This window comes from Cupressus sempervirens, chromosome 6 (assembly GCF_028749045.1).
Source record: "Cupressus sempervirens isolate cs-2001-9-10 chromosome 6, ASM2874904v1, whole genome shotgun sequence".
NCBI classification, from domain to species: Eukaryota; Viridiplantae; Streptophyta; class Pinopsida; order Cupressales; family Cupressaceae; genus Cupressus; species Cupressus sempervirens.
In genome coordinates this window covers 160,080,883-160,098,714 of record NC_143123.1, presented here as the reverse complement: position 1 = coordinate 160,098,714, position 17,832 = coordinate 160,080,883, and the positions used below count along the sequence as shown (strand labels likewise).

At 34.3% G+C, this 17,832-nt stretch overlaps 1 long non-coding RNA gene across 1 annotated transcript in view; it reads right to left on the bottom strand.

The window, feature by feature from the left end:
- Window positions 1–17,832, bottom strand: part of LOC149551741 (uncharacterized) — a 69,432-nt gene that overhangs the window by 12,079 nt on the left and 39,521 nt on the right. Inside the window, exon 3 of the long non-coding RNA XR_016353331.1 lies at window positions 3,662–3,741. This is a non-coding gene — a long non-coding RNA (uncharacterized LOC149551741). The remainder of the gene's footprint in view (window positions 1–3,661; window positions 3,742–17,832) is intronic.

The window sequence follows — 17,832 nt, the reverse complement described above, 5'->3', positions numbered from 1 at the left end:
TGTTTTTTGGCGAGAATGATTGTTTTGAAGGTTGCAGGATAAAGGCTCGAGTAGGAGGGGAAGCATTACGAAATGAGGTCATCCGAAAATGGGACGATCATGTGACCTAGTTATCAGGAATATCAGTTTTGATCTAAAAGACGCGATGGCAAGGTTGTTAAAGCTTGACAATTAAAGTTCAAAGTGGAAAGTTACATGAGCTAAAAATAATACAAGATTATTAAATTAAATAATAAAATTCTTACCTTTATTTATTAAATAAGTAATATCATTTAATATTATATCATTATTTTGATTAGAATCACAATTAAATATTTGCAAAGTGGCACTATTATAATAGGATCTATAATACAACAATGTCACTTTGAATATACTTAACTACAATCTAACCAAAATAATAATATAACATTAAATTATATTAATAAAACTATTCACCCTCCCAACGTTTCATATTTTCCAATCGATGGGAATTTCAATCGCATTTCAATCTTGTAACGACAGGAGATGAAGAGCCAATCAATATCTTTTATATATTGCCTTTGTCATTTTCGAATGACAGCAACAAATGTTCCCGCCTGTTCATGCTTTCGCCATAGTCTTAGGTATTGTCTATCAATAATCCAAGTTGGTCTTAAGTGAAAGTCTCTCTCTCTGCAGTGAGTTATCTGTTCTAGATTTCCTTTTAAGATCCCTCGATCTTCTTGCCAAACAATCACCACTTGCAACCTCGTTTTGATTAACCATGAAATCATTCATCTAAGCAGACATGAAGCTATTCATGCACGTTTTCTGAGAGTCAGGATTCAGCTTATATTGAAGACTTCACCAGCAGGGCGCTCAGTAAACTGTAGACAAGTAAGGGTGTATTAAAAACGTTTTTATTTCCTTTGCTCATGGGTTTCCATCTTTTTATGTCTTCTTTCTTTCTGAGTCAAGTTGAAACAGAGTGAAGGAGTTATGTGTAAGATTGAGTCATAATGTTACACTTGTGCTCATCATAATTGTAGTAAAAGCAACAGAGTTTGTAAACATTGTTTAGCAATTAAAGTAGATGATGCTTATGATAGTATTAAGATTTCTGATCTCATTTTATTTTGTCTGATATTCCACTTCAATCAACAATACTTTTGAATATAGAACTATTCCATTATCAGCCCGTGTCATAAATCTGTAGAATTGTGTCATGAACTATTCTGCCTCAATCAACCAAAATTAGTAATAATGATCAATTCTGAAAACCAAGGAAATTCTGAGAATGCAGAATCATAATCTTATGAATAAGATATAACGAGTTCAGGCACCGAGGAATCACCGATCTAAAGATCTATTAATGGTGTGAGGTGTGGATGAACCTAACACAAGAAAAACAAGAAAGATATCAATAACTAATTATAATCAAAATAATCTGATTAGCTCATGTAAATCCACTTTGATAATTAATTGTCAAGCTGAGCGGTGGAGATCGGGTTATAAAAACCCACCTCTGAAATCCCTGGCTAGGGCAATAAAAGGGCAAACATGCCACAACAAAAGATCGCGTTGTTGTCCTGATACTTCAGCTATTCAATCGAGTAGCTATTGGGGCCTCAACCCACCTGAGTACTCCGATGACTGGATCGATGAACATCCCAAGCCTGACCTCAGGGTAGGGAGGGCCATTCTATTTATTTAGAACTTGTGGGGGATAAGTAAAAAGGTCCGCGGTTGGGAGGTTAAGCCTACGTTAATGCTTCTTCTCTCACCAAAGTCAGAGCTTGGTCAATTAATTGGATAAGTCTCTCAAGTAAATCAGTACGTATCTTTGTTTTTATTAAGTTTCTTTATTTCTTTTATGCAATATATATAACTGAAATATTCTCTCTCTTTGTAAATAGATGTATCATAAATTGAATCTTTTAGTATGTTAGTTTGCAATTTTTCTTTACAGTAATCTAGATCAGGATTAAATTTCAGTATTTTCAAACGTTAGAATGAATTTGAAATTCAGTAATTAAAATAGATTTAGAATTTAGATTAACTTCAGTATTAGTTTAGATATATCTCATCAGATAATTAGAATATTAAATTCAGCTGATTTTGTAGTTGTAAAAGAACCTAATGTTACATACTTCTAGTCCAACCACCTAAGCATTTCCGGAGTTTAGAATGTCCACACAATTATGGATGGACATGTCTGAATAACAAGCACTACTGACATCAAGTGATCATAGACGGAAAACATGCCTTTAACGACATTGGCCAAGGTTTTCGGATGGGTTTAATTACCCGATCACCACCGTTCAACTTGACAACAAGGGAACGATAAGTATGAACATACATGAGCTATTAAATGATTTTTCTTTTTCAAATAATTTAGAATTGTTATGTCATGTCTGATTTTTATTCCATGTTATTGCAGATTTCTATCTCACCTCATCACCTCTTCCTTGGCTATACAGTCGAGTGAGTCCGGGGTGTTTGAATCTCAAAGAAACCAGCTCTTTCTGTTGATCCTCAACTGATATAAGAATATTACATGTTTTCAGCATATCACTTTCCTGTGACCTGAGAAATATAATCTTAAGACTTGCAAGATAAATACCATTTAATTCTGACATTCTATGGTAGAATAAAGATATGATATCATGACATGGATATTTGGTCTTGACTCATCATAAGAAGTTTTTTTTCCTAAAGAGGAACTATCTAATGATATTAAAATAAGGATGATGTACAACATACTTTGGAAACTGTATCATACTGCCGTAATTACAAATACAATAGTATCTGATCAAACATATTATAATCATTGGGATATGGGGAGGCAACCACATAACCTCGTAAATTCGAAAAGTAATTTGAGTCTTGGTTGGACGCTATTAACCAGCTCCTTCATGGAAAGAACTCTAAACGCGGTCTTAGTGTGATTACCAATCACGTATTTCAGCAAGAGTATAGATTGAATGGGAATTATCGTGGCAGAAAAATATGCAAGGAAGGAACGAAAGGATATTTGTAGGGGAATAGAACGTAAGGAATTTTGCAGAGGGAGATGTTGTGAGAAATGAGACTCAATGGTCTTATATCATCTTGGTTTCTTACGGCTTTCATAATAAAAGGTTTCCCAAGATCATCAGTTGTAATTCATGATCGGTTTTTAAAAAGATTTGTTTTGTTGATCCATCGAGAATCATATGCCAAATGTACATTTCGGTTTCAAGTAAAGAATTGAATTAAATAAGGAAAAGAATTTGAACGATATGAATCAAAGATAGATTATAATATATTTATCTAATTGCACGTAGATATATTTATAAGATTGGCATCATATTATATGTTTTTATCCAAGGTTGTATCTCTTGTTATGTATATCTAGATACATGTTTTATTTGGAAGATTATTTTATCTTCTTGTATATGTATTTAAATGTACGTATTAGATACTCTTTTATAAGAACTATATTATGGTGTCACCTTTATTTCTATACCTATGTGCACGTACATAAATATGTGTTACAATGAAATAATGGAAATGTCAACCATAAGCTGATAAAGGTATGTATTTTAATTAAGTTAAAATCATTTTAGTTTTTAATGTTTATCTAATAGCTCATGCATCTCCAAATGATTGTGCCCTATTATACAAGTTGCTAGGTCCTTACCAAGATAGTTAGAGGTCATACCTGTCGACTAGATAAGTGGACTAAGATAGTATCACATTCTGTTGATCTTGGTTAGCAATGCTTCTCCCCTTCATCTTCTCCTACAATCACCCATGCAACATTTTTCATGATAATAACAAGTTCCATGATAAATCCATAATAACATTTAATGTAGATATTAGCAAGTAATTTAATTATTAACCATAATTCTAGAACCAAGCAACTACTAACTTCTATCATCATATGACGAAAAATGGATAGCGATCATCATCATTAAACAATTAAACAAATAATGAATACAACGGATATTTTTAACTACCCTTTTCACATGATTATGAAAGGAAATCCATTTAATTCAATGGCTATAAATAAATTTAAATTAGGTCAAAATTTGGGATGTAACATACCCTCCCCCTTTAGTTTTTTTATTGTCCCCGATGAATGTCACAACAAAAACTTAAAATTAATATCTATCCAGACCATTACATTAATGAAAAGAACTTAAAAGTAAAGTTCAAGCTCTAGCCCTGGAGAAAAGGTGAGGGTATTTTTGGAAAATTTCATGATAATCTTCCCAAGTAGCATTATCCTCTACATATCGATCCCACTGGATCTTGCATTGAGTCACATCTCAATTTCGTAAGTGTAGCTTACGCACCTCGAGTATTCTAAGTGGTTCTATTTCTACCACCCCTGGATCTCTCACCTGTAATAGATTCCAATCAATTATATGATCATGATGAGTGATGTACTTCTTAAGATATGACACATGAAAGACGTCTTGTATCCTAGCAAGAGTTGGTGGTAGGGCAATTCTGTAGGCTACCAAGTTCATGATTTCCAATATTTCAAAGGGTCCTTCGTACCTTGGGGCCAAGTTTGCATTTTTACCAAACTTGATTATACTTTTTTTGAGGTTTTACTTTTAATAGCACCTTTTCTCCCACTGAGAATTCTCTAAGTGTCCTTTTTGCATCTGCATAACTTTTCTGTCTATCATTGGCTTCTTTCAATCTTTGACAAATTTGGATTACCTGTTCTTCCATTTCCTTAAGCAATTTAGGTCCAACAATACTTTTTTCCTCTAATCGATTCCAACTCATAGAAGTTCTACATTTGCGGCCATATAGAGCTTCAAAGGGGGGTCATTTTAATGGTCGATTGATAGGAATTGTTATAAGAAAATTCTACGAATGGCAGATACATTTCCCACTGGTACTACCAATCCATACAATAAACTCTTAAAAGATCCTCTAGAACCTAATTTACGCTTTCTGTTTGACCATCAGTCTCAGGATGATAAGCTGAGCTGATGTTTAGCTTAGTCCCTAATGCCAAAAATAATGTTTGCAAAAAATGGAGGTTATTCTAGCATCCCTATCTGAGATAATTTTCTCTAGAACTCCATGTAGTCTAAAAATCTCCTTTATGAATTTATAAGTGATTTTTGGTGCTCCATCGATTAGATTTCTTGGTATAAAATGAGCAACCTTAGTCAATTTATCTACTACTACTAGAATGGCGTTGTGTCTATTCTGTGTCATAGGTAACCCTTGTACAAAATCCATGGAAATTATCTGCCATTTCCATTCTGGTATCTCATTTGGGTGTAAAAGGCCAATTGGATAATGATATTTTGCCTTTACTCTTTGGCATTCCAGGCATCTTGCCACAAAATTTGTTATTTCCCTTTTCATTCCTTTCCAAAAATATAGAGGTTTCATATCTAACAACATTTTAGTCATTCTAGGGTGTCTTGAATATGGAGCTGAATGGGATTCCTCTAGAATCATTCTTCGAAGTTCAGTTTTGTTGGGTATATAAATCCTGTCATGATATCTTAAAGTTCCATCCTCTTCTATCCTAAATTCTCAATACCTGGGATCTTGTGGGTCTCTAATGAGAGCTTGGCTGATCTTTGCATAAAAATTTTCATGCTCTAGATGTTGCAATACCTGCTCTTTTAATCTGAAATTGATAACAACCATCGCGAAAATGTGTCTCCTTTTGCTTTGTCATGTCCCTTCCCCCACTATAGTTCTATGGCGCCGGGTTAATCTATCTCCACATCCAGATAGATTAACGGCTTCATTAGAAAGGATGCCTGCCAGTCACAAGGGAGATTAATTTGAAGTTGTCACTTAATGTATTGAAAGTAGTTTAATAAGTTACTTTATGTTTTAAAAGTCATTTACTTTATAAGGTGACTTAAGTGACTACAAGACGAAATTGGAGTTTAATCCCACATCTCTTATCCCAATGCTTTTCCCTCACTTCGAAGTTATAAATAAGAGACTCTGTCTTGGGATTTGGACACAACAAGTTTATGTTATTAAACAAATTCATTAACATTACTTGATGTGACTTGGCTATTTTCTTGGGGATGAAAACCCTTGAGAAAAACATTAAGTGGAGTAAGTGGATTGCAACACAAAAACAATTTCCTAACCTAGCAAGCATTAAGGAAAACTTCTAGATTTGTGATTGATAACTTCAAATTTGGATTGCTTATTAAAATTGTATTGTGCTGAAAGAAAAGGTTAAAACGATTTGTTTAATCAAAAGTCCTTAAAGAAAGAAGATGGAAAAATGCCAGCATTCAATTCAATAATCTTCAACAAAGTTATGATCAGTGTCAAATTCCAATTGGGTAATAGAGTCAAACATATATTTTTTACATACAACTTTATGACATTGATGTTGTAACTCTTGCTAAAGATTTACTAATTATGATGCCACAAATTGTTATATTTTAGTGTATTTAGATTAGTCTATTATGCTTTAACCATTAGCAGACACAATAGATACAAATAACAGGAAATAACTTATATCCTATGCTATTTGTATTTGTTAAATCCGAATAACAATAAACAACTTAGTGTACCTATCAAATTAGTAAATTATAAACAAATAAATGATCAACACCATAAAGGATGAATTATATGTATTCCAACTCTAAAAAACAATTAAAATCCTTACTGATTTTATTGCTGGATAAATTGTACTAAAGACACTCAGCTTCCCGATGCTCAATTCAGCATATTCAGATCCATACAATGCTTGAATTAGTGCTCAAAAAATTACAATCTTCTTTGCTTAGTTCACAGATCCAACTCCTCCTTTAAAGAAAATAAAAATTTCAAACGTATATGCTTGATAGTGATCAACTCTCTTTAGAAAAAACGTATCCCTTTGGATTTACATCTTATAATATATATAGATTATGAATGGTCACGTTTTGAAAGGTTGTGTTTTTTATGAAGAGTTATGTTTTTACATCACACCCTTTCAAAACGAATGACCAACCGCTAGTGTTTATGAAATAATCAAAACACAATCCATTCTTTAGCCAGCGGTTTAATTAACATATTATATCTCTTCATATTCTCCTGCCCTGCAACATATGATCATTGCTCAGTCTGCCCAGGTGTATGTTGTTCCTGCCGTGAGCAAAAAACACTCCAACTTCCGTTGAAAATGATTGCACTGGCTTCTACGCTCAATCCTCCATTGCATGCAGGTTAAGATCCTTTCACTGCACTTTAATCCACGAGCCATATTTGATAAGATTTACTCCTAAACGCACACCAACAGGCTCATAAAAATTGTTGACACTGATAACACAAACTTTGGTGCATAGACATGTTGATAACTTGAAGCCTTTGTTCTCCATGTCAAAACTAGTCATCCGCTCTCACATCACGCAGACCTGCAAGCAAACAAGAAGAACCAATGAGTCACGCAATATTTACTAAACCTTTCAATATCCAACGGAGCTTCCCCGCAATGGTTTCTCCTGCAATGATTTCAAATTTTTTCGTGTATCTCGAACAAGTTTTCCTGTTACCACCTTCGCTGGGAAATAACACTGACTCCGTGATGGATGCGCTGGAACCTTATTCAGTTGCAACCAGAGAAAAATTTCAAATCGTGACTCAATCTAAATTGTGAAACTCTTAACACGTTGGAGGTTATTCGCACATATATTGCTTGGTTGCGCTTGAATTCACTTCTACACCCATCCTCAAAAAAATGGATAACCTTGCACACGTATAAATTCCGCTAAGCATTTTGCAATGTTAATACCATGGATAAATATTTTGACCAAATGACTTCATCACCGCTCAAACAGTAAGAACGCAATATTAATTATGCAAGAATATACTGTCATTTTCTGGCTACAACCATATGACCAACACAATCGGGACTTTCAAAGCATAGTGCCGTCCAAAACCCAGGTAGCAGTCTGATTCTAGCGGTTCTGCAATTTTTATCAAAAGTATCAATTCCATACAACTCATCATGAAACTTCTTATAGTCAATTTCCAGATGACACCTTTTCCCTAAGACAGGTGAAGGAATATCATCTTTCTCATCTATATTCAAACTTTTGGACAGTTTAGACATTTTCTGAGTATTCTTGTCCATGGCCATTTTAACCTTTTCCCTTCTTGATCCTATGAAGTGCTCACTGAAATTCTCTGATTCACCTTCTAAGGAAAATTTAGAGGCATCCTCACTCTCCGAACCTTCATCATCACTATTTGAATCACTTGAGTCACTTGTATCATTTGTGCCATCACTCTCTTCAGAGCTTGAAGACTCCCTCTGTCTATCATCAGGCAATTCCAGTGCATCAGGATCATAATTATCATCTTCTATGTCATCAGATGGCATGTTCTCCAAGTCGAGGAGTTCCACATTTCTAGCTGCAATAGTGGCTATGTCGGCAAAAAAATTCTCCCAACTATCCTTAAATTCAAATTATGTGCCCAGTTTCTCATTGACTAAATCTACACAATTAAGTTTGCATGTATCTTCCAGTTCATCCTCTGAGAAAGGTATTGATGCTTGAGGCTAATGAAGCCACTCAAAATAAGGATCTTCCACATTTTCTAGAAGGCACAGACCATGATCTATAGGTATGAGCTCCACAGGTTCACATCTAACTTGAGGGTATCCTCCCACTCTTTCCATATTCTTCACAAGAAGGTTGCCTGGATGCCTATCAGTATTAAGTATCCTAATATCTAATATGCCAATCCTATGTTTAGAAGCCATTGGAAAACTAGAAGTTCCATGATCATTGGCATCAAAATCATGTAGGACAAACTGCTGAAAGGAAGCTATCTTGCTTACATTCTGTCTTCCATTTTGAAATTTGCTTTCATTCATTTCTTTGTTAACATTTAAAAAAGTTGAGTATGTGATTTTAATGAGCACAGCAAAGGGCATCTTTGCAAAATGATCATGGTCTAAAAGATAAGCTACCATTTCCCTAATTCCTGTCTCGCCCACTCTCATTAACCTCATCAACCTTGGATGCCCCAGAACTTTGCCCACAAAACCTTTGCCTATTGCTTCCCGTCTCAATCATTTTCAGACTTATTTTGAATCCTTTATTTTGTGATTGTGGGCGAATTATACAGTCTGCTTCAAGATTGACAATTATGATAATTATTGACCACTATACCCTTCTCAATTTCTCTATGTCATCTTAATGCCATGACTCCTGCAATTCAAGCTGAATGATCAGTTTAATTGGCGGTTGTTGGGAAGAGATAGGAAGACTTGATCATCTCTAAGTTGCTGCCAACACTTATAACTTCCACTGATGACTTGGCTTGAAAGGTATGCTGGGAATCATCATTATTTGCAAATTTGGATGACAATTGTTCAGACATAGTATTAACCGGGGTCAAATATGAGTAAGGTGCATTCTTCTTTAGGACTAAAGCCTATTTTTAAATAGGTCCATTAAAACCTTATAATACCACACAAAATCTATTTTGAACATCCACATCTTCAATCATCAGTTCTGAATTAGCAAAGAAGCTTGCAGTAGTTGATAATAAAGCTGATATTGCAAGTACTTCGTATAAGATTTTGAAAAAAAATTCTTTAGAGTTCCATCAGTGGTTCTTATTGGGGATGTATACCCCTTGCGGGTATAGCGAGATCTTAGCTATCTCTGGAGGAGCAGACCTGCCATTAAGAGAAGTCAGCTTGGATACTTATATATAAAAATCTAAACAAACAAACAAATAAAAATAAAAGAAAGAGGGAACAATGAAAATAAGGAAAATTAAAGAAAAGCATAATAACTTCCCTTCAAGCTTATTGAAAGAATGGCTTGAGGTATTGTCCTTGGATCGGAAAATCCTGAATATGACCATCTGTATCCTGCAAAAAATAAGATTGTTCTCCCGCTTTATCAGAAATAATAAATGGTCCAAGCCACAGAGCTTCGAATTTTCCATGCTTACCTTTGTCCTGATCCTTAGCGTTCCATTTCAAGACCCAATCACCTACCTTAAAAGATCGCTTAGAAGATTTTTTTGTCATGAAGGAACTTGACCTATTGCTGCCTATTTATATTTTGATCCTGTGCTATCCTTCTTACCTCATCTAATTCAATTAATGCATTCAGTCTATTTTCCATAAAATTGATATCTTCTAATTGTTCTTCGATAACAAATTTGTAAACAAATAACAAGTTATTTAAAGGAAGCTTGGCCTCTTTGCCATAAACTAAATTGAAAGGAGAGAAACCTGTTGACTTCTTTACCATGATTCTATCCACCCATAATGCTAAATTCAACTTCGAATGCTAGGCACGTTTGTTGTTATCCAACATTCTTCTAATAATCTTAAAAATATTTTTATTGCTAGACTCTGCCTATCCATTACCCTAGGGATGATATAGAGATGAATATGAAATTGCCATGCCATATTTCCTGCAAAACTCAATAAATTCTTTAGACCTAAAACACATACCATTATCAGCTATGATCTTTTGAGGTACTCCGAATCTAGTTAAGATGTTTTCAGTAAGAAACTTAATAACCACTTTGCTTGTTGATTGCCGAGTAGGTATAGCTTCCACCCACTTGGTAAAGTAATCGGTGGCTACTCAAATCCAACTATGTCCACCACTTGACTTTTCACTAATCTCTCCTATAAAATCAATCCCCCACATTTGGAAAGGTTCTTCTGCTTGCATTGTCCTTAATGGGAGTGCGCCATCATACTTTAACTTACCGGAGAATTTCTGACAAGCTTCACACTTTCGAATATAGGCATGGCAATCTTTGAAAAGTTGAGGCCAATAGTAACCTGCTCGCAATATTTTATGTGCTGTATTCCTAGCTAAAAAATGGCCACCGCAAACCCCTTCATGCATTTCCTTAAGAATAATCTCTGATTCTGCAATATCTAAACAAAATAATAGAATCCCATCCTAATTTTTCCAATACAAATCATCTTGAATTAAAACATATTTCACAGTCTGTAACTTGATAGTCTTTTTCTGATTTTCATTCAAATTATCTCTACATTTAGTATGCTGCAAGTAATACACTATGTCTGTATACCAAGGGCACATCTCAATGCTGACATTTTGATCACCATCCACTTGGTTAACTTGTACGGCTTCCAAATTTGACTCTGCCATAAGCTTAGCCAATCCCTGCCCTCTAACCAATTTTGTAATCCGAATGTCTATGTTGAATTCTTGAATTTGATTTATCCAATGACATCGTCTCCCACTAGTTTTAGATTGTCTAAATATGTCTTTAATGGCAGCATTTGGCACATAGGCGATAACTTCAATCCCTACTAAATAAGATCGAAAGGATTTTACTACTTTAACAAGAGCATAAGCCTATTTTTCATTTATATTATAATTTAATTCAATGGCTTGCAAACTCTTGCTAAAGAACGCAATTGGTTGTTCATATCCTTCATCATTCTTTTGTAGCATAACTGCAGCTATGGTATGGTAAGAGGCAAATGAAAATAATTGGAATGGCTTGTCAAAGTCAGGGGATTTCAGAACTAGGGCTTCTTTTATAGCTTGCTTTATCTTGGCGAATGCTCCTACAGCCTCACTATCCCAAGCAATTTTAGCACCCTTCTTAAGCATCTTAGCGATGGGTTTAACAATTTTAGCAAAGTTAGAAACAAATCTTCTCACGAAGTTGATTTCCCAAAAGAAAGATTGGATTCCTTTAGTTGTTTTGGGTATCTAAATGTTGTCGATAGTTGCTACCCTTTCAAGATCAATTCTTACTCCCTCCTTGGAAATGATATGGCCTAACAACTTTTCTTCAGTTACCCCAAACTGACATTTTTTAGGATTCAAAGAAATTCCAAATTTGAGGGCTCTTATGAAGATCTTCTCTAGATGTTTACAATGGTCTTCTGCTTTCTTTGAATAAGCGGTAAGGTCATCCTCATAAACAACCATGATTAAGTCAATTAATCCATCAAAGGCAACATCCATTGCCCTTTGAAAAGTAGCTCTCGCATTTGTTAGCCCAAAAGGCATCCTAGCATAGACATAGGTACCCCAAGGTGTGGTAAAAGCAGTCTTATATTGTTCGGATTCTTTGACTTTGACTTGATTATAACCTGAGAATCCATCCATCATAGATAGTAATTCATTAACGGTTGCTTTTTGTAATAAAATTTTCATGTTAGGTAATGCATAATTGTCCTTAAGGGAAGATATATTCAAGTTTCTGAAATCTATACATAACCGTATATCTCCATTCTTCTTTCTTACTGGGACTAAATTTAAAACCCACGTAGAGTGCCTTATAGGTTTTATAATTCCGGCATCTCTTAATTTGATGAGTTCGTCTTTCATTTTTGGAGCTAAGGTTGGATTAATTGGACGTTGTCTTTGTCTAAATGGTTTGGCATCAAGTTTTAGAGGTATTTCATGCTGAAACAAATCTTCCCTATATGCTTTAAGCTCGTCATAACTCCAAGCGAATACGTGCCTATATTTTCTTAATAAAGCGATGAGGTCAGCCCTTATTTTTTATGACAATTTCTTTCCTGTGCAAACCCTTTTGGGAGAACTTTCACTTCCCAAATTTATTTCCTCAATTTCATTTTGGATCTTAGTAGATTTGCTGTTTTTTGGACTTTCCTTTTCATCAAAAATTTGTTCTAAGGCAACTAGACCCTTTGGTATTTTATTAGTTTTTAATTGCATTATTTCCTTTCCAAACAATGTTTCCTTACCTTCTTTTTCTTCTACACACCCATTCCAATCAATGCATTGATTTTCATAATCTTCCTGACAAGTTAAAAATTTAATAATATCCTTGTCATCTTCAAAAACTTGTCAGTTTTGGACATTGTCTGGTATTGAGGGCCTGTTTTTCATTTCAACCTGAATGACCTCATCAAAAGGGATATCTATTTGCCTAATAGCTAGGTTAGCCATTATATCAGCTAGGTAATTAATTGATCTATCAACCCATTTAATTGAAAAAGCATCAAAAAATTCTAGCAAATCCCACACATAGTTTCGGTATTGTTTTAACCTTGGGGTCCTAGTTGAAAATTTATGCCTAATTTGTGAAACAATTAAATCTGAGTCCCCTAAGATAGAAAGCATTTTAATCCCATATGCTTTTGCAATACCCAAACCAATAATTAATGCCTCATATTCAACAATGTTATTAGTACATTCAAAATTTAGTAAGAAAGAAAATTTAAAAGTTTTACCTAATGGCGAAACAAAAATAACGCCAGCCCCATTTCCTTCCTTACTACACGCGCCATCAAAAAACATTTTCCAAATATCATTACAATTTTCTTTTACACAAATTGAAATTGGATCAATAATCATAGAAATAGGTTTAGCTATGCTTACCTAGAAGTTGTCCATGTCTGAATGGCAAAAGTTAACCTCAGGATCCAGAATATAACCCTCAACCAAATAGTAGGACTGGGGTTCCCTTTCAATTCGGATTTCCTTGCCTCCCACAGGTATGGTAGTGTAAGACAAATTTAATTGCACATGACCTCCAAATAAATTTGACTAGATAACAACATACCATAACTTGCAGATATTTCAACTACTGTAATGTCAATTCTGTATGATATATGTGGAAATGATGAAAAATGAAATTCAACATTTTTAATGATTCCAACTACAGGTACAAATCTGTTATCCATGGCATAACATTTTTCAAAAGGAGTATCAACTTTAAGACCTATCTCTTTCATTACAACAACAGACATGATATTGACTGCTACGCCAGAATCAATCATACAATTTTTAACTAGTTTATTGTTTATCAACAGTGTTAAATAGAACGGGTCTACTTGATTTGACCTTTTATTTAATGTTGTTCCTAAATATACAATAGGTGTTTCTTCATTATTTTTAACATCATCCCTATTGTTAATATCTTGCACACTAGACAATATCTTCATAGTCTCGTCCCTGTAATTAGAAAATTTCATCATCTCCATTAGAGGCACAACAATTTTTAAGTGAGATAAAGCATGACTCATAAAACTATGACAATCAAATATTTTTTTACCATTAGTTTGCATGAATAGTTGCTTGGTCATCCTATAAGATTGATTACCTTCCTTTTGTTTGGCTTGGGTTTGATTACCAGATTTTTTAGGCGCTTCAATCTATTGCTGATTCCTTGCAAATATACCAACGGGACTTCCTTGATCAGCATTATTATCTTTATTCCTTCTTTGGTATGTATGCTTAGTGTGCTCAACTGCTGCAATAGTATAGGCTCTTCTTTCTTCTGGTGTTAATCTGTGAAAGGTAGGATTATCTTCCTCATCTGAAAATACTTGTTGAGCACATCGCTGCTGGTTAGAGCCCCTGTAGTAATAATCAGCGCTTTGGTCTTCATCCATAGAGTTGTCTTCATCTCTTCCCCATAATGGTTTGGATGTTATGGTGTTGACTATGGGTTTTTCTTCACTCTCCTGATTTTCTTCTTCAAAAATAGCTTGCGCAACAATACAATGATTAGGATCGTGGGGCAGCCTGCAAGCATCACACCATGGGCCATCATCAACGGTATTTACTTTCTTCAAAGGATTAGGTGTATCTTTAGCATGAGTCGGTCTTTTTGGTTTTCCATCTTTCCAATTCATGTTGTAAGGCATATCATGCAATCTTACTCTGTCATTTCAATTAAAGAGTGGCCTCTCATTTTTGCCTTGTTTGACTTTTATCTCCTTCAACATGTCCATTATTTCTTTAAGTTCGTCCTTCTTAGGGTTTTTTGGATTATACAGTTTTGGATCATCCCTCTTATTAACTCTTCCTACTGCCTTCCTCTCATTTTCAATAGTCATGGCAACTTTGAAAGCTTGGGGCAGTGTAGGTGGTCTATGAGATCTTATTTCATAGTGAGTTTTACTATCAAAGGCACTTAGGTAAAAATCAACCAGGAATGAATCCATCGACCTAGTTTCCCTTGGAATTCTATCAAGAACTTTATTAAACCTTTTGTTAAACTCTAACACTAATTCATTTGAGTTCTTTTTAATGCTTGTTAATTCATGTGACGCAAAGGATGTATCAATGTGATCCCCAAATTGCTCAATAAATTGATCTGCAAAATTACACCATCTAAAAATAGATCCATCTGGCAAACTTCTATACCATTCCGCAACATCATCGGTTAATGATTGAACAAACAATTTCATGAACACATCTTCATGATCTTCTTCAAAATCTTCAATCACATTTTTTAGGTTAATAACATGTCTTTCAGCTAATTCAGTTCCATTTCCTGAAAATTTTGGGATGGCATTCCTTAAGTCATTTGAAATAGGATTCGAATATCCTTGAATCCCATTGAAATCAAGTTGTCTATAGCATTCAATTGCCATAGGTTGCCTTATCATTTGATTTCTATTGTCTTGATTTTGCATCACATGTCTTTGGATGTTTTGATTATTGTTATTCTGATTTAGCCCATAAGGTTGCCTAGTATTCCCACCATTTTGCTGAATTCCTCTATTATGTTGTCCATTGTTCCATGCTCGTTGATTGTTATGTCTATTAAAATTATTATCTTGATTTCTATCTCTTCTATTCTCATAGAGCGGATTATCATGACTAGTAGCATATTGTGCTTCCAAATTCTTTCTATGAGTTGGGCTGTACTTAGGTGGGATATTTTGATCTGACTTTTCTTCCCTCCATCTATCTGATCTTTGTTCATTATAAGCTTTAGGTGGGGAAGTAATAAGATCTTTTGATATTCCTATTTTTGCTAGGATATCATCTGGCTGCATTTTTAATGTTTTTGCCAATATTGCATTATTACCATTCGTAGTTTCAGCCATTTTCTTTATTATCATGTCCCACTGCATTATTTGTTCCTGTTCATCATCATCCTCTATACGAGTTATTTCACATTGAGGCTCTTCATCAATCCTAGGGATGTGAAATAATGGATTTTCTTCTTCTTTTTCCGGGCTATTATGACTTGACTCACATACTTTAGGTTGTTTGTTGGCTCTTTCCTGAAAATTTCTATGCCCTGTGTAAAACATGTTAGCCTTCTGATTTTTTCTTTACTTATTTCTTGGTTTTTTATTAAAAGTTAATTGTTCGAGTCTTTTGGGTCGGGGATTTACTGATCTCCTACCCCACATACACTTCAAAATTAAACAAATGCTGATCAATACATATTATAGAGTCGCCACTTTTTTTAAGTAGAAAGAAATAAAGGTTTAGGTTCGTTATCCAGCAAAGTTTATGCCAATAATTTGAAAACAATTTGCTGAAAATAAGAAAAGAAATTTCTCTTTAGTTGCTGATTAATGTATATGTGAAATATGTGACAAAGATTGAACACAACTTAAAGTTTTCAGAAAAGACATGTAAATTTTATCCGACTTCTGTTTAGAAATCTGAATATTGAAATTTGAAAGTTATAATCAGCAAATGGAAATAAAAGCAAGCTTTGTAGTGTATTTATGTTTGTATTGAAAGAAGACAAATTTAGAGAACTTACCTCAAGGCTTATGCCTAAATGAAACTCTAAAGTGGTCCTGAAGTAAGTAAACCATACTTGCGACTTCCCCAGTGGAGTGGCCAATCTATTGGTTATCAAAATCACTGGTTAGAAACCTACAAGCCTTGCCTGTTTGATGCTAGGTATCTAACTGATTTTGGCCAACCTGACAGGATTAAATCCTCTGTGCTTTAGGTTCCGCTGGACCAAGGCCTGTTTACCCAAATCCAAAAACTCGGATGCAAGATGTATTACAGCGGATTGCAACACAAAAACAATTTCTTCAACTAGCAAGCATTAAGGGAAAACTTCTAGATTTGAGATTAATAACTTCAAATTTGGATTGCTTATTAGAATTGTATTGTGCTGAAAGAAAAGGTTAAAACGATTTGTTTAATCAAAAGTCCTTAAAGAAAGAAGATGGAAAAATGCCAACATTCGATTCAATAATTATGGACAAATTTATGATTAGTGTCAAATTCCAATTGGGTAATAGAGTCAAACATATATTTTTTACATACAACTTTATGACATTGATGATGTAACTCTTGCTAAAAATTTACTAATTATGATGCCACAAATTGTTATATTTTAGCGTATTCAAATTAGTCTATTATGCTTTAACCATTAGCAGACTAGATACAAATAACAGAAAAGAACTTATATCCTATGCTATTTGTATTTGTCAAATCCGAATAACAATAAACAACTTAGTGTACCTATAAAATTAGTAAATTATAAACAAATAAATGATCAATACCATAAAGGACAAATTATATGTATTCCAACTCTAAAAAACAATTAAAATCCTTACTGATTTTATTGCTGGATAAATTGTACTAAAGACACTCATCTTCCCGATGCTCAATTCAGCACATTCAGATCCATACAATGCCTAAATTAGTGCTCAAAAAATTATGATCTTCTTTGCTTAGTTCACAGATCCAACTCCTCCTTTAAAGAAAATAAAAATTTCAAATGTATATGCTTGACAGTAATCAACTCTCTTTAGAAAAAACGTATCCCTTTGGATTTACATCTTATAATATATATAGATTACGAATGGTCACGTTTTGAAAGGTTGTGTTTTTTATGAAGAGTTATATTTTTACATCACACCCTTTCAAAACGAATGACCAACCGCTAGTGTTTATGAAATAATCAAAACACAATCCATTCTTTAGCCGACGGTTTAATTAACATATTATATCTCTTCATATTCTCCTGCCCTGCAATGTATGATCATTGCTCAGTCTGCCCAGGTGTATGTTGCTCCTGCCGTGAGGAAAAAACACTCCGACTTCCATTGAAAATGATTGCACTGGCTTCTACGCTCAATCCTCCATTGTATGCAGGTTAAGATCTTTTCGCTGCACTTTAATCCAT